Here is a 21,907-nt window from a genome sequence, read left to right as displayed (position 1 = left end):
TCGTTCTGAACCGCTTTCCGCCCGAAGCTTCGCGACCATTTAGATCGACCTTTGAATCGGTTTGAAATCCAGGGCAAGCTTGGTAAGAGTACTATCAAGCGGTTGCGCGAAGGAAAAAAAAGAAAGAATGAATGAAAGAAACAAAAAAAAACGAATCGGTGTAAGTCACTGCGACGATTACCGTCTTATCGGCTGCACTGTAAAAACAGTTGCACCCTTTGGGGCGTATTTTTGCCACAGAACAATAATCGTCATCTGACTCGCGTGGCTTTCCTTTCTTTAATGCTGTGCGCCGGCACTTCTCGGTCACGAACGAAAAGAGCGTTATCAGCGTGACACAGCGTTCTCGACAGGAAAGTAGCAAGTGCAGAGTATTCAAGATAGGAAACGCAAGCAAGATAGATGACGATTATTGCTGTGTGGCAAAAATGCACCCCAAAGGGTGCAACTGTTCTTAAAGTGTGTCGGACGATACCATATTATCGTCTAAAGGACGTAAGCTGCTGCTTTGTAGAAGTGCCAGCGTGATGGAAGTGCCAACAGTTAGTGGAAGAGCGCCCTCCTTTTCCCGTTGGTTTTCGCAGCGCCATCCGCGTATCTCTCCGAGTCGGTTTCGAGGTTGTTTGCCACGCGTTCCTGTGTTCCCTTTTCATATTCAGTTTCAATTTATTATCCATTCAATACAATGATTATGTAAACGATACTATACAGACGAGGATCCTAAAGTCAAAGACTGCAAAGGGACCCTCCTATTGCTCATAATAGTACGTACGTACATTCGTGAGCAGACTAAAGTCCCCATATAACAAAAGTACCGCCATCCTTTGATCAACGCCGCTTCTCTCTCTCTCTCTTGTATCTCTGATTGGACGATGATAGCGCGTGCTTTCACTTCTTTATATTTTGTTTTTTCCACCTCAGCGCCATGTGGAATGTACCTCTGCGCAGCCGCCGGCGGCGTGGATGGCGCGCGCCCGGCCTGAAAGCTTCAACGTAAACTTTCTAGGGGCGCCACCGTCGACTTGCTTTCGCAAGCAAAAAGTTAAGAAAAAACCGAGCGCTTTAGGAGAGGAGACTGCGGACGAAAGAGTACATGGCGGTACTTTTTCTATATAGGGATTTTAGGGCAGACTTGTTTAGAGCGCTGTAGTGGTGTGGGGCGGAACACATCCTAGTGCGCACCTGCTGTGTCAAGAGCAACGTTCCTTGCTTTCATGTCTATGCAGCTTTGATTCAGTTCGAGCACTGACCTTGAAACATAGCAAGCATACGTGGTGAAGTAATAATTCCACTCGAATTCAGCTCAGAAGCAGGCACGCTGAAGTATGCGTCTCGGGTCGTTGTTGCCAGCACAACAAGGACATTTGCGACACTTTATGACACGCGACACGCGTGTGTGGGCATTTGCGACACGCGTGGGGGCGTGGAGCAGAGGTAGAATACCCGGCCTCAAATCTGAAGGTCGTAAGTTTGAATCCTACTCCAGTCCTCCACGTTTTCAGGCATGGAGTGGTGCCTGACACCGGCAAGAAAAATATATTGCCGAGAGCTAGTGGAGCTATACTAGTTCAGGTGCAACCAAACTAGGAAGGCCCACTAAGCTTCATCAAAGTCACTCCTTCACCAGAACAGGAATTGGCCTCCCTGGTGCCGTATTCGGCCACTACCTCCCCCATGACTCCAACAATTAACCCATGGCCCCCAGTCCTCAGTGGCTGCGCAGCACCTGACCAAGGCGTCGGTCAGACCTGCTACGCGGCAGAGGGTGCTAAGAATCTCTGGGTCCGGACAGGCCGCCAATGGAAACTGAACCTGGCAACGTTCAACACGCACACCCGCTCGAGTGAGGCTAGCTTAGCAGGGCTATTTGAAGAATTATCCGGCATTGCCTGGGATATTATTGGCCTTAGTGAGGTTAGAAGAACTGGGGAGGCTTACACAGTGTTGACTATAATGGCCACGTCCTCTGTTACAGAGGTCATCCAAATAAGAGAGAATCCGGGGTAGGACTTCTAGCTACAATATAGCGGGCAACATTGATGAATTCTACAGCATTAATGAGCGGGTAGCAGTCGTCGTAATAAAGCTGGATAGGAGGTACAAAATGAAGGTACTACAAGCCTACGCCCCAACCTCTAGTCACGATGATGAAGAAATAGAACAGTTTTATTAAGATGTTGAATTAGCAATGAGAAAGGTGCAAACTCAGTATACTGTAGTCATGGGCGACTTCAATGCAAAAGTGGGGGAAAAGCAGGTTGGTGAGCGAGCAATTGGCAACTACGGCATCGTTTCTAGGAATGCAAGAGGAGAGATGTTCGTAGAATTCGCGGAAAGGAATAGGCTCCGGATAACGAATACCTTCTTCAGGAAGCGCAGCAACAGGACGTTGACCAGGAAAAGCCCTAGTGGAGAAACAAGGAATGAAATACATTTCATACTCTCTGCCGATCCAAGCATAGTGCAGGATGTAGAAGCGTTAGGTAAGCTAAAATGCAGTGACCGTAGGTTAGTGAGGTCTTGGATTTCTCTCAATTTGAATGGAGAAAGAGTGAAATTAGTCAACAGGAAACAGGCCAACCTAGAGGCAGTAACGGTGAAAGCAGACCAATTCAGCTGGTGCTCGCAAACAAATATGCAGCTTTAGAACGGGAAGATAAAGACAACATCGAGGTAATGAATGAAACCGTAACTAGGTTGATCTCAGAAGCAGCAATTGAACTAGGAGGTAAAGCACCAAGGCAACCAGTAGGTAAGCTCTCCCAAGAAACAAAGGACCTATTAAAGAAACGACAAAACATGAAAATGTCAAACTCAAGAGATCAGATAGAATTCGCTGAACTGTCAATACTGATCAACAAGAAGAAAGTAAGGGATATTCGAAATTATAACGTGGGAAAGATTGAGGAAGCCGTAAAATATGGACGCAGCATTAAATCAGTAAGAAGAAAGCTTGGCATAGGACAAGGGAAGATGTATGCACTGAAAGATAAGCATGGTAATGTCATCAGCAATATCGATGACATAGTAAAAGCAGCGGAAGAATTCTATACTGACCTGTACAGTTCCCAAAACAGCGAAGCTACTTTCATTCGAAATAGCGATGAACGGGATACAGAGGCTCCTTCTATAACTAGCGATGAAGTTAGAAGGGCCTTGAAAGACATTACCAGGGGAAAAGCTGGAAAGATGGAATGACAGTAGATTTAATCAAAGATGGAGGAGATATCATGCTTAAAAAGCTTGCGGCTCTTTATACGCAATGCCTCACAACTTCAAGTGTACCAGAGATCTGGAAGAACGCCAACATTGTACTTATCCATAAGAAGGGAGACGTTAAATAATTGAATAATTATAGACCCATTAGCTTGCTTTCAGTATTGTATAAAATATTCACCAAGATAATCCCCAATAGAATCAGGGCAACCCTTGACTTCAGCCAACCAAGAGAACAGGCTGGCTTCAGGAAGGGATATTCTACGATGGATCATATCCATGTCATCAATCAGGTAATCGAGAAATCAGCGGAGTACAATCAAGCTCTCTATATGGCTTTCATAGATTATGAAAAGGCATTTGATTCAGTAGAGATACCAGAAGTCATACAGGCATTGCGTTATCAAGGAGTACAGGAGGCATACGTGAACATCTTAGCAAACATCTACAAGTATTCCACAGCTACCTTGGTTCTCCACAAGAAAAGTAGAATGTTACTTATCAAGAAAGGGGTCAGGCAAGGAGACACAATCTCTCCAATGCTATTCACTGCATGCTTAGAGGAAGTATTCAAGCTCTTAGACTGGGAAGGCTTAGGAGTGAGGAATAACGGGGAATATCTCAGCAACCTTCGGTTTGCAGATGACATTGTCCTATTCAGCAACAATGGAGACGAATTACAGCAAATGATTGAGGACCTCAATCGAGAAAGTGCAAGAATTGGGTTAAAGATGAATATGCAGAAGACAAAGATATTTTTCAATTGCCTATCAAGGGAACAAGAATTCAGGATCGCCAGTCGACCTCTAGAGTCTGCAAATTACTACGTTTATCTAGGTGAATTACTCAAAGGAGATCCTGATCACGAGAAAGAAATTTACAGAAGAATAAAATTGGGCTGTAGTGCATACGGCAGGCATTACCATATCCTGACTGGGAGATTACCACTGTCGTTGAAAAGAAAAGTATACAATCATTGCGTTCTACCGGTGCTAACATGTGGGGCAGAAACTTGGAGATTAACAAAGAAGCAGCACAAAGAGCGATCGAACGAATAATATTAGGACTAACGTTAAGAGACGGGAAGAGAGCGGTGCGGATCAGAGAACAAATGGGGATAGCTGATATTCTAGTTGACATTAAGAGGAAGAAATGGAGCTGGGAAGGCCATGTAATGCGTAGGATGGATAACCGGTGGACCATTAGGGTTACAGAATGGATACCAAGAGAAGGGAAGCGCAGTCGAGGTCGGCAGAAAACCAGATGGGATGATGAAGTTAGTGAAATTTGCAGGCGCAAGTTGGAATACGCTAGCGCAAGACAGGGGCAATTGGAGATCGCAAGGAGAGGCCTTCGTCCTGCAGTGGACATAAAATATAGGCTGATGATGATCCAATAACTGTACGTAGGGTACATCTGCAGAGCTAGGTGACGGGTATAGACTGCGATAACGAAGAGTCCTGTTATAGTTACCACAACCACGCACTCGGGGAACAAAGTTTATGCTGCAATGAGTTCGCGCGGTTGATTTCATACTATCGATAGTACTGTCGAAATTACTATCGATAGCACTATTTATAGTTTTCTTTTTACCATCGATAGTTCGATAGTGACTCATCTATCGGTAGTATCGATACTACTATCGATAGTTCTGCATAGCTATAGTGAGGAGCCATTTAGGCGCTGGGTCCGTCGGGGCGCGTCGCAAGCCGCCGGTTACGACTACAGAGGAGGTCGTTTTCGCCAACGTGACGTCGGACTATAAACGGCCCTTTGCACAACGTGGTTTCTAATACGTATTCTAATAATGCAGAGGTTGCGTCTGGCACCCCCCAGGGATCCGTTTTAGAACCACTTTTATTTCTGTTATTTAATAATGACAATGTGGCAGGACTCTCCGCGAAACTTTATGCAGATGAATGCATTTTGTATGAAAAGCTATCTTCTGTTGATGATGAGGTGCGTCTAAATAATGACCTAGCAAAGGTCATTCTTTTCTGCGAACAATAGCAAAGGTCTATTATTCTTGAAACAACTGTTCTCAGTTAGTTGAGATTGTTCACGATCTCGCACATGCGATTAATGAAGGGAAGAAAACCGACGTTATATTAATGATTTTTCCCAAAGCATTTGACAAGATGTCACATTGCAAATTAATTCATAAATTAGGGTATTATATAAAAAATTACCAGGTACTTACTTGGATCACCTTTCTCACGGACGCCAATTCATGACCTTAAACACTACGTCTTCTAACAATGCCGAGCTTGCGTCTGGCGTCCCCCAGGGATCCATTTTGGGACTATTTTTATTTCTGTTATTTAGTAATGACATTGTGGCAGGGCTTTCCGGGAAACTTTATGCAGATGAATGCATTTTGTACGAAAAGGTATCTTCTGTTGATGATGAGGCGCGTATAAATAATGACCTAGCAAAGGTCATTCCTTGGTGTCAACAATGGCAAAGGTCTATTATTGTTGAAACAACGGTTCTCAATTAGTTGAGACTGTGCACGATCTCGCACATGCGATTAATGAAGGGAAGAAAACCGACGTTATATTAATGGTTTTTCGCAAAGCATTTGACAAGATGTCACATTGCAAATTAATTCATAAATTAGGGTACTATATAAAAATTACCTGGTACTTACTTGGATCACCTTTCTAACGGACGCCTATTCATGACCTTAAACAATACGCCTTCTAATAACGCAGAGGTTGTCTCTGGCGTCCCCCAGGGATCCGTTTAGAGACCATTTTTATTTCTGTTATTTAACGATGACATTGTGGCAGGACTTTCTGTGAAACTTTATACAGATGACTGCATTTTGTACGAAAAGGTATTTTCTGTTGATGATGAGGTGCGTCCAAATAATGACCTAGCAAAGGTCATTCCTTGGTGCGAAAAATGGCAAAGGTCTATTATTCATGAAACAACTTTTCTTACGGGAATTACACATAAGAAATACCTCTTCCATTTGCATATATTGTTGATGAAATATCTCTATTAGAGGTATCAGAGTACATACATTTGGGCCTCTGGATAAACAATCATCTTTCCTGGACAAAGCACATAAATACTGTTGCGCAAGAATAGATACTTCACTTTCGAGGGCTCCTTTTACAGGCAGGTACATGGGACAGCAGTGGGTGCTGCTGTATCACTTACGGCAGCAAATCTTACGATGGAATGGATTGAACAATGTGCACTCAATTCGCTCAGCCCTGCACCCAAAACCTTTCTACGATACGTGGACGATTCCTTCAGCGTAATCAAGAAGGAGGCGGTGACTGCGTTTACAGCACTCTTGAATGGCATGGATGAGGCAATCAAGTTTACCATTGAGCAGCATGGCCAACTTCCTTTCCTCGACGTCCTCGTCAAACTCGAAGGAAATAGCTTGTCGTTCAGCGTATACAGGAAGAGTACCCACACATGTCGCTATTTACATTTCAATTCGGTTCACCCTGCCTCCCACAAGAGGTCCGTAGTCGCCTCGCTTGTGAACCGTGCGAACAGGGTCTGCAAAAAAACCATAAGACGTATCTGCCGACATACAGCGCGTGCATCGGGAACTCTCGCAAAGCCCTGACTCGTTTGTGCGCTCCGTGGAACGTCAGCTTCCAGCACGCACCGATAGCAGGCGTCGTGCTCCTCTACCGTATGTCCCTGGGATCAGTGAGCACTTGGCACGTGTTCTAGGCCCCTACAGTGTACAAGTAGCGCATGTTCCTACAAAAAAAGTTGAGTTGTAAACATAAAAGACAAGCTACCAAAAGAAAAATTCCCAGGTGTTGTCTACAGCATCCCATGCGCAGACTGCGATCGAAGTTACGTCGGCGAGACAGGCAATTTTCAGCAAAGACTCAAGCAGCACATGTATGATGTAAGAAAAAAGAACGCAACTTCAAATGCTCTAGCCGAACGCGCAGAAGCGACTCGTCATGAAATAGACTGGGACAACGCAAAGATAATAGAAAAAGAAAAGAACCTGACTTCTCGGCTTTTGCTTGAATCCCTGACAATTCAGACCACCGAACACACACTTAATCGCAACGACGGCAACTTTCCCCACGTGTACACACGTTGCTTACGTCACATCGTAAAGCCTACTTAACCTGACAATTTCCGCCTTCACCTTCATTGTGAACAAGGCTCCCGTGCGGAAGCCGAAATGTCTTATTATATATATTATTTAACTTTCGTGGTCGGTGTCTGTTTTAATTGTTGTCACAAATAGTGTTATTGCAAATTGTTTGCGTAAACTGATTTTTTTTCTTAGGGCCTACAATTCCTTTATTTTATTTATTTATACATACTGCAGCCTCAATAAGGCTATTTCAGGAGTGGGATGAACAAACATATGAACATTCATGAACATGAACAGGCTTTCGAGAATTATTTCAATGGTAGTGAACGGATGCTTCCTGGCAACGAGTTGCAGGCTTCAATTGTTGACGGAAAAAAGCTATATTTGAAGAGGTCGGTGCCACCCAGACAACTTATTTCGGTACTCACCCAGACATCCACCCAATCGTAGCAATTGCTACAAAGGAAACCCATACGGCTTCCTTGGGTGGATGACTCATTTTCCATTTTAATTACTTCTCTCCTCCTAGCGGGTTTCTGCTGAACTATTACGTCAATTCTTTTATTCGTCCGTGGTTGGAATATGCCGTAAATAATTAGGACCCATCCCCTACAGCCGTCCGTCTGTTAGTGAGCTCATAAGACGCAGTGCATTACCGCCGGTGACTGCCGATTATTTTTTCAACTCGTCCATTATAACGTGAACACTTTTTTACTTACTCATGAGGTTGCGAAACGAGATGAAAGCATGCTCTAACAATAAAGTGCGGAATAAGCGCTTCAAATATTCTTTTTTCTCTAGGACGATAACAGACTGGAATAACCTCAATACTGTGATTGTTACACAGAATTTCTTACCAATGTTTGAAAAACGCTTGCAAATGTTATGAAGTTGTGTGTTTATAAGCTTGCATGTTTTTATGCATTCTTTACAAATGTGTCCACAATTCTTTAACAATGTTTGAAAAATGCCTGCAATGCTTATGAACGTGTATGGGTTTACATGCCTGTATTTTTCTATCTATACCCACCTTGCTATGATCTGGAATCAGATTGCCGTATCTATAAATACAATATAAATAAATAAGCACATGTTTAAAACGCGAAAAATGGTATTGCAGTTACGACTTCTCAACTAGGTATCAAATTGTCATGAATCGTGGTGCACTTGATGTGGAGAACGAGCACAAAGAGCTGGAGCATGGAAAGGGCGAACTTTCTGGTGGCCTTGCTGTGTTGATATGCTGTGCGCGCAAAGACTTCACAATTGGCTCCCGTGCCAAATTTTTACACTGTCGGCATGAAAACTATTTCAATCAGTTTTTGTGCAATGAATTCTCTCAAATTTATTCATGTATGATATTTTATTTTAAAAATCAGTGTCGTATAAATGTTGGCCCAGTACTTCGAATTGGAGTGACCTGCCTTTTAGCACAGCAATAATGACGTGTTCTCCGATTCACCGTTTGGCGTAGACTCCTGCATTGTGTATTAGGTAGGTCGCGTTTCATCAGCGTAATAATTATTGTTGCGCCCCTAATTAGGTGTTATCGCGCGTATTTTTTTAACGCGTAACACTTTCGAGTGCAGTACCAATGTGGGCTCGAAAATGCAGGTGCTGTACTACTCTGTCCCCGCCGTGTAGAGCCCGAGACATGTCAAGCAGTATTTAACGCTACATTCAACGTCGCCATTCAGAAGGTAAGAAGCACATTACTTTTTAGGAGCGTGCTGGTTGGGACTACTTATTAGACATATGGACATTTTAACTTTATTTTTCTGAAAAGATACTGGCAAGATAAAGCAGATGGAAGTCAGCTCTTTCGCCTTTCTTTCCTTCGTCCACAATTGTACTGTTATTCTGTTGACCTTTTAGGTTTTAAATTCGTAGTGCTATGTAGTACAATGTTCCCGCTTTCGCGCCATTCCAAGTAGAGCGATGTGCTCAGTTGCCAATAATATGCTTATGCACCCAATACGCGCCACCAAGAAGCAAGTGTCTGGGGCCAAGCTTACTCGAAAAACCTTAAAGAATTCAATTGCAGAAAGGTATGTGTGACGGAAAAAGAAAGTATGGCCCTTACCTAGTAACTCACCAAGTAAAGCAATCGATGCTCGAGTGCACTCGCAACAAAACATACGTACACAGAACATTATACACAAAGCAGAAGGGAGACGTAAAGGAGCATACCTTGAACACATTCGCTACTAAAGCATACGCACAATTATTATGCAGATCCAAAGCTCATGTTGAAAAATATGTCTTAGCCAGCTTTCATGAAGTGGTTATTTAAATGCTATATACTGGCCTATTTAATCCGTGCATCTTTGGCATAAAGCTGGAGTGCGCATGCGCTGTCAGGTACCCGCCGGGCTACCCAAATATGAAACACCTATGTAGGCTCGTATTTTTTCATCGCTTCTTATTTTAAATGTACCCCAGCTATCTTGCCAGGCCGCGTATTTCTATTTGCGCCTAGTCACAGTGCTCGACCGCTGGCGCCACGCTGCGCCGCTCGCGCGTACCGCGTTACTAGGTGGTTCCGTTCACCGAGGGCGCTCGAACGCAATCATAAGTTCGCATGAATGCAATCCTTGGAAGCGTGGCTGTATGGCTGTTTTTTTAGAAAATATTCCAGTTGCAGAAAGGCCAGAGTGTGCGGACGCGTTCACTTCGGCTCCCGCTTTACTCAACGTTTTCGCGACGGTTTTCTGCGGTTTCAACGTTATATTTGTGCTCAATGGCTTTCTGAAGACACAAGGACTCTGTGGACCCTTTTGGACGCAGTGAGTGCTTATTCTCACGTTTTTCAACGCCTTTTCGATCGTCGCTCGGCCGCCGCCTCGCTAGCCTTTACGAGGGCAATCTTCACTCCGACGTGGCGCGCGCTCGCTAGCGCGGCGCCGCAGCTGGCACGGTGCTCCCTTCGACGTATTTTCACGCTTAACAATGGATTGCCAAGTGTCGGGGGAGGACGTTGACCCGGAGGACATCACGTCAGATCAAGGCTGGCAAATCGCCACGTCTCGCCGAGCAGTAGCTTAAAATGTAGGCGCCAAATCTACACCGCCATATGGCACTTTGAAACGTGGACAGCATATGCCCCGCGGTAGAGAAAACGCGAAAAACAACATCCTCCGAGCGATCAGAATGCCGCAACTACCAAAGGACGATATCCGCATCATCATCAGACCCAGAGGGGGACTTAATATCGCTAGGGTTGGCCCAACGGTAGTCGCCGACGCCATTGCCACCTCGGCCCTGTGGAACAACACGCGGACACGCTTAACCCCAACAACAAACAATACATCTTAGTGGCAAGCACGCCGAAAAGAGAAAACGCTAACCGCTACGTGCGCGTAAAACAAATCTGCATCGCTGACAAGACTTATGAAGTTAGTGCCTACGAAGCGGCACCGCACTCTACGTGTAAAGGCGTCATCCGGGGGATCCCCGTGCAAGACGGTTCGGCGGACATTGATGCAAAGATTGTCAAGGACAGAAATCCACCAGCACTGGCCGCCAAGCGCATCGGCAATACCACTGCAGTAATCGTGGCCTTCGATGGCCACCGCGTGCGATACGGGTGCGATACGGGTCGGTACTGCTGAAATGTACGCTGTACCGCAGGCAGATCCATATATGCTACGCCTGCGGCCGGCTCGGCCATCGCGAGGACGTTTGCCCCAACGCCACAGACGTTATCTGCCGAGGCTGCGGTGCCCCGCACCCCTATCGGGATCACCAGTGTACTCCAAAATGTAAGCTTTGCAGTGGAGCTCACCTCACTGCCGACAAGGCATGTAAAGAACGCTATCACATTCCCTATGTGGTGCGAAGACGACGATGGGAGCGAGCACGCTTGACGCAAGACGACGACGACTGTGCTACAGCATCCAACGCAGCCGCCTACGACGGTGGTCGGTCCGTTGTCAACCGATCCAGGTCCCGATCCGGTGACCGTTCCTGGAGCCACTCAAGGCGTGGATCGAGGTCCCGGAGCCGTCATCGGGCATGTTCCCGTGGTGCGCCACGCGGGGCTCCCACTAGATCTGCATCAAGGGGCTACTCCAGATCCCCTTCCGGCTCCCGTCCCGGATCCCGCTCGGGCTCCTGTTCCGGGCCCCGCCCCGGCACAACCGCCCCCCCCCCCCCCATCAATGATCGGCGAGCCCTCCGGCGCCATCATCGGCAGGCAACGCCAGCAAGAATAAGCGAGGCACCCTCACTTGGGCGGACATCGCCCGAGGAAAAGGAAACGCTACATCACAGGTAGGGTCGGGATCACTCCCAGAGCATGTTACAAACACTACATCCGAGATAGCATTCCTCAAGCACGAAAACGCAATGATGAAAGAAATGATACGTAAACTCACGGCCACCATTGTTGAACTAAAAAATGACACGATCATGTGCGCCGCCACACCCGCCACTGACAACACTGCCAATGCAGACACCCCGTCGCCGCTAGAACCTGTAGACGCCGCCAACGACAATGGCGAGAGCGCACCCAAGAAACGCGCGGTCGTTCGCGAACATCCAGCTTTAAAGCCCGAATTAGATGACATTAAGATCGTGCTGTCGTCGATTAAGACAAGCCTCCGCTTCCTCGGCGAGAGCATGGCCCTCGTGCAGTCCACCCTCGCGGCCCACGGTGATCGGTTGGGCAACGTAGAACACTATCTCGATCACGTCGTGGCCCCCGCTGTCGCCGCAGCTAAGCCGGTCTCGCAATGCATGCCACCGCCCAGTCCACCCCCTCACGTGGTTCTCTTGCACCCGTCGGACGCCCGCACCGACACCCAAATGCTTCAAGATGACCAGGCCAAATGACCAGATGCGCATCTGGCAAGGGAACTGTAGGAGCTTCGCCCGGAAGAAAGCCTCCCTACAGCAATACCTACGCAGCCACGAAGCCAAACCCCACGCCGTCCTGTTACAAGAAACTGTAGTGCCAACAACCACGTTCTCCGGATACCAGTGGTTACCGGGCCCTTCGGGAGGACGTGGTACCGCCACGCAGGTCACTAATAAGATCACCTGCCTTATGCACGACCTCGACATGCCCGAAATCGAACATGTCATGGTAGAGCTTCTCCCTGGCAACGCATCCCGACAAAGCGTGTACATACTCAATGTATACAGCAGCCCCAGTCACCTCAAACAACGGTTCAAACGCCTGTTCCAGAAAGCCATTCGCCTCGCCGGCTCCAGCCCGATAGTGATCGCGGGCGACTTTAACGCCACGCATCGCCCCTGGGGCTACGCGTACGACACCCCCAAGGGTACCGAGCTTTGGCAGAACGCGAACGACATGAATCTTACCCTCATTACGGACAAGGCTTTCCCCACCCGCACTGGCACGTCCACGCAAAGAGACACCACCCCGGATCTCTGCTTCGTCAAGAATATCGCCGACGCCCGTTGGTCCCACCTCGCGGTAGATCTTGGTAGCGACCACTTCTTATTGGCCGTACACTTCCCCACAGTCAGCAGGAAGACCAAGACGTACACGTGGGTGGACTGGGACCTCTTCCGTAAGACACGCGCAGAACGACCCCCTCCCTACGCCACGCCAAGTCTCGAGACGTGGACGGATCAGCTTAAGGTCGATGTCGGCAAGGCCACCAAAACCATCTGTACAGACCTGCCCACCGAGAGGATGGACAATCGCCTAGCCCATCTGCTCGAGGCCAAACAATCCCTACTGGCCCGATGGAAGGGTCAGCGCCTCAATCGGAGGTTACGCAAACGCATATCCGAGCTGAACAAGAGCATAGCGGATCACTGCATCACCTTTTCCAAACAGCAGTGGGACGACGTCTGTAACTCGATTGACGGGCAGGTCCGTAATGGCAAAACATGGAACCTTCTCAAACACCTGCTCGACGACACCAACACCAACACTCGCACCAATCAGCGCCATTCTCTCGCAAAGATACTCCATCAGGCCAAAGGGTACGCACCACCCGAGGACGTCGCCAAGAGCCTCGTGCAGAAATATCTACCGCTTCCCGCGGACCCGTCGATTCCTCACCCCGAATGCACTGGTACCGACAACAGCCACTTAGACGCCGACTTTTCCGTCGAAGAGGTACGCCGAGCTCTCCACGAACTCAATGGCCGCTTCACCCCTGGCCCCGATGGCATCCCCAACAAGCTCCTACGCAACTTGGATGAGCCCTCCGTCAATTACCTCACCGATACTGTCAACGAAACGTGGAAGAAGGGCGAGCTACCCAACGCCTGGAAACTCGCGCACATGATCCTTATTCCCAAACCGGGAAAAGCGCCTAGCTTAGATCACCCCCGGCCCATCTCGCTCACGTCGTGCGTGGGCAAGGTGGCGGAGCACGTCGTCCTCAACAGGGTCGGTCGCTATCTCGAGGACCACGACTGCTTCCCGCATCACATGATCGGCTTTCGACCTGGGCTATCTACTCAAGATGCCATGTTACTCTTAAAACATCAAATTCTCAACGGAGGAAACACTCGGGATATCTATGCCATACTCGGCCTCGATTTAGAAAAGGCATTCGATACGATCGCCCACTCGTCCATCCTGAAGGCGATCGCAGACCTCGGGCTCGGGCGTCGGTTCTACGACTTTGTCCGCTCCTTCCTGACCCGGCGCAGGGCCGTCCTCCGCGCAGGAGACCTGGTGTCGGAAGAAGTCGAGCTCGGACAGTGGGGAACTCCCCAGGGGTCCGTCCTCTCGCCGACGCTCTTCAACCTAGTGATGATCGGGCTCTCCGAACGACTCTCGAGGATCGACGGGCTAAATCACACCATCTATGCGGACGACATAACGATCTGGTGCTCCGCGGGGTCGGATGGCTTCATCGAATCCGCCCTGCAGGATGCCATTGAAACTGCGGAGTCCTACCTTGAACACACCGGTCTCATGTGCTCCCCCACCAAGTCGGAGCTGTTGCTGTACTTGCCCAAACGCCGTGGCACCAAGCCCAAAGGGTGGAAACCTCCGGCCGAACGCAACATCACACTCCGCATAAGAGACGGTCGTATAGTTCCCAGGGTAGACTCCATCAGGGTCCTGGGTATGATCATCGAGTCCCGCGGAACCAACACCCTAACGGTGCAGAAACTAATGACTAAGACTGAAAATGCAATATGACTCGTACGTAGAGTGGCCAACCGGCACCACGGCCTGAAAGAAGACAACCTACTGCGTCTTGTACATGCGTTTGTTCTCTGCCACTTTACCTATGTCACCGCCATACACAATTGGCTACGTGCGGAGCGCGACAAACTCAACGCCCTTATTCGAAAGGTTGTGAAACGAGCCCTCGGCCTCTCTATCACCACTTCCACGTATAAACTCCTCGAGCTCGGCGTGCACAACACGCTAGAAGAGATCGCCTAGGCTCAGGAGCGAACGCAGATGATCCGACTCACGACCACCAAGGCGGGCCGCCACATTCTGCGTGATCTCGGCTTTTTCTCCTCGATGACCAGCGATCCCCCAGATTTGACGCCGGTCCCCCTCGAGATCCGAGACCTTATCACGATCGCTCCCATTCCGCGAAATATGCATCCCGACCTAAACCGAGACAGGCGCCTTGCGCGAGCGACCGCCCTTCTCAGGCGCATAGACATGAAAACGGACGATGTCTCGTTCGTGTACGCCGCTGCCTATCGCAACAACCGAGCCTTCGCCTCGGTCGCGGTCTCATCCTCGCAGCGGATCCTCAACTCCACCCCGATCCTCACTCGAGAGCCCGAAATAGCGGAGCAAGTAGCCATAGCCCTAGCTATGCTCGACAGCAAACGGAATGTCATCTACAGCGACTCCAGACCGGCCTTCAAAGCCTTCGAAGGCGGTGTCGTCTCGGACAAAGCGTTACGCATCCTCCGCAGCGCGGATCAGAGTACCCTGAAGCACCACACCGTCATCTGGTTCCCCGCCCATCTCGGACGGGTGCCGGGTGCCCCGCCAAACCTCAACGAGATCGCCCACGACGCAGCGCGTGCGCTTACTGACCGCGCCGTCCAAGGGCAACCTCACCTCGCCGAGATAGAGACCAACCGGGATGCACCCATTACGTATAATGAAATCACCAAACACTTCTACCTTGGACGCCGCATCTTTCCGCCCCCACACCCCAAACTTGACAGACCGCAAGCGCTAACCCTATCGCTTATTACAAACAGACACGTACCCAAACCCCGCCAAACTCCACGTTCTCTATCCTGACACGTACGCCAGCGACATGTGCCCCTCGTGCGGATACACGGCGACACTCACGCACATGCTCTGGGAGTGTAGAAACGCTCATCCCGACTCTACTTTGGACAAGTGGGAGAAGTCCCTCAGAAGCTCGCTTCTCGCCGACCAGCAATGGGCCGTCCAGCAGGCCCACGAAGCGGCCGCCAGGTATTCCCTGTCGGTCCCTACGTGGGAGACGCCCACTACGCCCTAAGCGCGTCCAGTCCAATCCAGTTGCAGAAACCGCCACTGCTCAGCTACCGAACCAGTGTCCTACTCCTATGGAGAACACACTCTCCAGCAACACTTTGCTGAAGTGCCGTGCCTCGACAATATATGTGTCGAGTGAGGAGAACAGCACGCCAAATGCTTCCAGACAACTGCGTCGCCGACGTTCACCCAAACATAAAGAGAGGCACCGACGGTCAAGATCTAGAAGGCCTGGTGTTGGTGGAGGAGAGGAATCTCCTTCGTCCTCCGAGCCTGATCTCACGCAGCATTGACAAGAAACGGTGTGTAGGCAACATGGCGCTCTCGCAGCAACTATCTTTCGCAACACTTAATGTACGAGGGCTTCGGTCCCGACAGAAGCAGTTGCAGCTACGCCGCTGTTATCTAGCAAACGACTCGATTTTGTCGCCCTTCAGGAGACAAAGATCGAAAGTGATGAAGACACTGCAAGGGCATTAGAGTACTTTTTGTCCGAGTACAATGTTTGTGTGTCTCATGCAGTTGGGTTATCGGCAAGTTGCTTTTTGTTTTTAAGGAAGGTCCTTCCGTGTACCGCATTCACTTATAATGTAGACTCTGAAGGGCGGTGGATATTTTGTGATATTTTCTTGCGTAGCGTACCATGGCGCATCGTTAACGTTTATGCGTTCAATGATTCCGCAAAATGAATGGCCTTATTTGAAAATCTAGCTCTAATTGGATTGTGACCCTACTGTTGTTCTCTTAGGAGACTTCAACTGCGTGTGCGACGCGAGTGATCGTTCATTACGTAACACCCATAAGGACAAAAGTAGTCAAGTGCTTTTTGGCATCACTGAAAATGCGGGCCTCATAGATATAGGAGCATCGGGGCAAATATCTTGTTCATATATGTACACTCAAGGAAGTTCGCATTCTAGACTCGATCGTATATATGTTTCGACATCGTTGATTTCTAGAAATCTCCAATTCAAAATTCACCCTATTTCGTTCTCCGACCACTGTATGGTAATTACGCGACTAGGCGGGGACACTCGTGCTAGTTTCCGCCCTCAGTGGGCACTCTGGAAGTTAAATTCATCTATAATTGGTGATAAAATGTTTACTGATCAGGTATGCTCAGCACTGAAAAATTGCTTCTCTCTTGATTTGCCACTATTCGCTGCATGGGAGCTTTTTAACCAAGAAATCAGACCAGTCGCCATTGAACTTGGTTCTATTAAGTAGTTTTACAAAAAGTATGAAGAGAATATATTGTTGAAAAGTCTTTATAGCCTTTATGAGCTTGAATGTGAATCTCCTGGAACGTACGCTGATGACATTGCAAACGTGAAATGTGACTTGCAAAAGTATGACGTAGTGCCCTATGGAGGCGCCCATGTTGGGTCACGTAATAACCACGCCTTGCTTTCTGAGAAGCCGATCCGTCAGGCTTTGATTGATGAACGCCGCCAAGCTTCTACGAAAGTTATTACCGACATGTATTTGAAAGACGCACTAGTAACTGACACGAGTGCTATTGTGTCTCTATTCGAAGACTTCTATTCGGTGCTCTTCAGTGGTGCTTCTGGAGACCAGAACATCGAGCTTCTACAATACTTTGCATCTTTAATAACTCCTCTAACTGATGAAGACTGTTCAGTTATTAGCGGTCCCTTTACTAAACAAGAGGTAGAGGTTGCCATTCATGCCATTGATTTTTGACCCATGTCAAAAACTCCCGGTCCCGATGGCATTTCGGGTGAATTTTATAAAACCTGTAAGTCAATTCTTACGCCTGTTCTACTGAATATATTTTTAACTAGTTTTGAACTAGAGGAATTACCACAGTCTCTCACAAAAAGCCACACAGTGTTAATACCTAAAAACATTGTCAAACGTGGACTACAAAATGTTTGCTAAAATTTTGTCCAATCGGTTGCAGGTAGCGATTTCAATTCTTATTGGTCCTCATCAAACATGTGGCATCAAAGGCCGTTCCATACAAACTAATATACACGTCGCTCGCGCAGTTCTTGAGTGCTGTTCGACTTCTTATGATAAACTTGCAATGCTCCAGATTGACCTCGCAAAGGCATTTGATCGGGTCCGGCATTAGTTTTTATTTTCTCTTCTAGAACACGCCAATGTAGGATCCACAGTGCTTAATGGCGTTAGACTTTGTTATAGTCATTGTACAACCCGCTTTGTTGTCAATGGTAGCCTCTCTAATCCCGTTCACATCCGTTCTTCAGTGAAACAAGGATGTCCTATGTCCCCGCTCCTCTTTGCCCTTTACTTAGAACCACTCTGTTTGAGCATTTTTAACTGCAGCAGTGTTCTTGGTTTTAATGTTTTTGGTAATGAGATAAAAGTTTTTATCGATAAAATCGATAAAACTCTTTCTATCATAGAAGAGTTTGGTTCTGTTTCCGGTGCGCGGATAAATAACACTAAGAGCTCCGGGCTACGGTTTGGATATTGGACCATTACACCATCACATTATGCTGGCATTGAGTGGTCCTGTGTGCCATCTAAATATCTAGGAGTTCCACTGCATGCCTACAAGTTCAGTGCACACTACTGGAGAGAGCGCGTTCCAGCCCTGCAGCGCTACACAAGTACATTTGTCTCGCACCGTCTATCAATATTTGGAAGAGCAGAAGCCTGCAACATGTTTTTGGCAACCAAAGTTTTCTATGTCTTTCAGGTTCTTCACTGCGCAAGGCTTTACATTCAACGTTTTCATAGAATTTTTTCAACGTTTATATGGTCTTCCAGTTTTGAACCTATGAGACGCGACAACATTTTTCGACCAGTGAGGGCTGGAGGGTTAGGCTTGGTGCATTTATATGTGCGACAGTTACTCTCACGCTTTTTCTTTTTTCGGGATAGCTCTCATCCGGTATTACGAGCTTTCATGCAGGTTAACCTGGTTCATGTCCTGCCAGAATTGGTGGTGTCCTCAGATTTAATTTCTAGACCTTGTTTATGGGGGTTTATGCGTGAGGTTTATTTTTCTATTTATTTTCTGACTGTTCGATTTTCTAAAGATTATTTGTTTACTGTGTCACGAAAAAATCTTTACAAAGATTTAATATCGATGTTGTTCCTTCCGCCGTTTTATGGATCCGTATACATCACAACCTGGGCATGATGTGCTTGCGAGAGTGCGCAAAATGCCAGTTCCCCCTTCTACAAAAACTTTTTTTTACAAATTACACACTGCAACATTGCCCGTTAAGACATGGCTGCATAAAAAAGAATATTTTCGTTTCGTCTGTTGACTGTCGCCTATGTGACGTGCCTGAAACCATTGAACACTGTTTTATTGTTTGTAAAGATGCCATTTTATTTTGGGATGTTATCCATAGAAATTTGCAAAAATATTTTGATCTAAATTCTCACAGTATCCGATATCTTGTTGCACCGTATGAAGATGTTCCATTCGGTATGTTTTTACTGATAGGCCTTCATAGCCTATCACCAAGCTAAACAATGTTATTGTTTAGCTTGGTGTTTCATTCCATCGTTGATCCGCGGCCCTGGCACGAGATGCCGAACTAGACGACGAAACATCCTCATCTGAATGCACACGCCTGGCCGCTTCGTACTTACGACGCTTCTGGAGGCATGCGGATCGTTCTTCCTCCGTCTCCTCGGCTCGCTGCTTCCTCTTGGATTCCTTCCGACGACGAAGCATGGCATCTTTCAGTCTCTCTGACTCACGTTCCATATCTGCGGACGAATCCCCAACGAGCCGCCCCTTCTATATATACGATGCAACGCCGGCTCCACCGGCGATGTAACGCCGGCAATGCCAATGCAACGCCGGCGGTGGCTAGGCAGCGGCTCAGCTCGTGGTTTCACCGCCTCCTCCTCTGACGTCAAGCCAGATGGCGCGGTGAGCGGCGCTGCCAGCTGCAGCGGTTGCTAGGCAACGGCTCAGCTTGCGCTGCGGCCACCGACCACAGCGAAACGGCTAGAATACGGCCAATGTAGCTGTCGATACAAAAAGAATAGTCAGGAAGCTAGGGCGCAGCTTGCCCCTCGACGCTTCGCTAAGAACTAAGGACCTACGGGCTGCTTTGCGGGACACTATATTATCGCTCTGCGAAGTAAGCAAACAGCGTAAAGCATGAAGCATTTCTGGGATGGCCAAACCCTCTCCACTTTTTTCTCGAGAGCGTGGCAGCGGCTCGAGTGTTGCCGCTCATTTTGATGATGATGATGGCATCATACTTTGGCTCGTACCCACACTGGGGGATTGGCCAAGAATTCGCTGCCTGAACTTCCACTTCTTCACTAAGCGTGGACAGCTGGACTAGTGGGTTGTGATTAGCATTATGAAATATCGTTCCAGCGCACCATTAAACACGGACGAGAAGACAGAGACCGGCGTTCGTGTTGTCTTTCTCTTCTCGTCCGTGTTTAATTCTGCGCTGAAACGATGTTTCATAACGCTCCACTTCTTCACCTGCTGGGGGCAAGCGCCTGCTTGTTGGCCGTTGTCGTTGTGGGTATATGCGCCATTGTATGGAATCGTAGTCACCACGAGGACACGTTCCTTGTTCGATCCCCCGTTGTGGTTATGTGCCACAGAATAGAAGTCTTAATCACGTACACGCGGCGATCATATCAAAGAGATAGTTGGTCTTGTCATACCTCCGGTTTCTTAGCTAATCCCCCATTGTAGGTATGCCCCATAAGATGGAAATCATCGTCATTGTATTCAACATGCGGACACGCTTCTTGGTAGGTGCCATAGTATGGAAGTCATAAATATCATCAACACGCCGCGATCATCTAAAAAAAGATAGTGTTGGCACGATGTGTACCACCAGCTTTTTGTCCAGTCTCCTGTTGTGGGAATGTGCCATGGTATAGAAATCATTATCGTAATCAACACACGCTTCTTCACCATTAGCCCGTTGTGCGTATGTGCCGTAGTATGCAAATCATAATTAACAGAGGGCGATCATCTAAAACAGCTAGCTGGCCTTGGAACGATATGCACCACGTGTGCCTTGGCCCTCATTGGGGGTAGTATGGAAGTCATCATCATCCACACATGCAGACCCTTTTCGACCAGTGTTGTGTACTGACCGGTGAGGCGTGCAAAAATACCCGCATGCGCCGTACGGGGTGTTCCGTACCGCATTCCGCTATCTTGTGGTAGATATTACATAGGTCAGACCAGAAGATGCCGTAATTATCCTGTGGAAGAACTCGGAAACAAAGTGAAAAGTGTATCAGTTATTGGTTTACTATTATTTCACCGCAAAACGTGTACAGCCACCTTCCAGAAGACTTATTGTGGGCGAAATTAAATGTGTCGCAAACATTATTCATAGAAACTGAGCGCAATCTTTCTGCCGCGTACCAATGTTGGTTCGCCTTCATTGCATTGCCCGCTAGCGAACGCGATTATGTGCGCACGCCTTCAGAGTTGACCATCCGTCTTTTTTTTAACAGCGGAGCTGTTTAAGCTGGCCGTAAGTTGTGTCGGGAGCCGCAAAACCTCGCCGAGCTATGACGTCACTGCGTTTCCTAGCAGCCACCTCGCGGTACGGAGTGTGCTTCACCTCCTTTCCGTGCCATGCACATATTGCCTTGACATTGGAGAGCATGCACGCGGTGGGTGAAATGCTCGGGAGAGGGAAAGAGAAAATGAGAGCGAGAGAGCGAGAGAAAGAAATTGTAGCAGCACCAACGAGGCAACCCGCAGAGCTGCTGCAAGATGACCCGCATTTCCCGTTTGCCCGCGTTCCCGCCAAACGCATGCGGTGTCCCTGACTGCAGCAGGTGCCTCTGGCGTCGGCTCCGCCGGTTTTGACTAATGTCCCTATATATATATATATATATATATATATATATATATATATATATATATATTGCTTTCTTTAAGTAGCGACACGCTTTGAAACACCGCCGACGAATCTTATTGGTCGGCGCTCATTTCGGCGGTCATGCTCTTCCTAACGCTGTTCCCCCGCAGTCACTTGCATGCTACTGCAGAAAATCTAGGGACCTTAGTTTCGACCAGCCACAACCCGGCAAGTGTGGAGGCGCAGCTTGGTCGTGACGTAACCGGGGAGATAAAGCTCGGAGCCGCCGGGACGGCGGCACAACTCTCGTTGACTCTGTGGCGAGTGCATGTAGCCTTGACATGGGACGACCAAAGA

Source organism: Dermacentor silvarum, chromosome 10, assembly GCF_013339745.2.
Source record: "Dermacentor silvarum isolate Dsil-2018 chromosome 10, BIME_Dsil_1.4, whole genome shotgun sequence".
In the NCBI taxonomy this organism is placed as follows: domain Eukaryota; kingdom Metazoa; phylum Arthropoda; class Arachnida; order Ixodida; family Ixodidae; genus Dermacentor; species Dermacentor silvarum.
Note: the sequence above shows the minus strand (reverse complement) of the source record.